We start from the raw sequence: 996 nt of genomic DNA on the forward strand, positions 1-996 counted from the left end.
TTTAGCATCAACCAATGATTCCTTTCTATAGCAATTATTATTCAGCGGTTTACAAAAGGTAATTTTTAATCTATCACCCTTTCTACATTAATTATTCATTATTCTTTTCAAAGAACAGGGCTTTCTTACCCATTTCATTTTATTTTTGAGTATGTATAATGACTCAGTTAAAACACACACACACATACATAGAAGCACACATTCAGTGTATAATACTCCATTCATATCATTATTGTATTTGATGCTCAAAGTGCTCCAAAAATGGGCCCTCAGAATAAAGTTCTTTAAGCTTCCTTCTGTCTTGTGACATATCACTTCAGATTTTAAGCACTTCCCTTCTACTACATAGCCACAGGTATTCCAGGCTTACCTTAACTTGTACTTTTCACAACTGAGTCCTAGAATCCACCATTTCTCTGGTAATTCTTGTCCCCCCATTTGGTGAAAGGTATTTAGTAACCAAACACTGTATATGTTCATTACTATGGAGGTGTCATTGCTTATAGGCCCTTTCATGGATTGGAGCTAGAAAAGCTCTGCATTCATGTTGGTATTTCCAAGTCCAAAGACATTTACTGGATTCTTTCTCTTGTTCCTGCATTCCATATTTACGTCCCTCATCTCTCACGTAGAGAACCTCGGTTCTGAAAAATATCAATATATTGATTCATTTACTCTAGCTTCTTTTTGTAAATTTCATTTTATTTTTGACAAATAATAATCGTGTATCTTTATGGATGGGACTATGATGCTTAGATACATGTAAACATTGTGGAATGATCAAATCAGGCTCATTTAACATATAGATCTACTCGCATATTTATCAATTTTTGTGTTGAGAACGTTTAAAATCTTCTCCTTTAGCAATTTTTGAAATATCCAGTACAATATTATTAACTAGAGCTATCATGCTATGTTAATATGGTGTATCACATTTATAGATTTGCCTATGTTGAACCATTCTCGCATCCCTGATATACACCCCACTTGATCATG

This window comes from Propithecus coquereli, unplaced genomic scaffold (genome assembly GCF_000956105.1).
Source record: "Propithecus coquereli isolate 6110/MARCELLA unplaced genomic scaffold, Pcoq_1.0 Scaffold324, whole genome shotgun sequence".
NCBI lineage: Eukaryota > Metazoa > Chordata > Mammalia > Primates > Indriidae > Propithecus > Propithecus coquereli.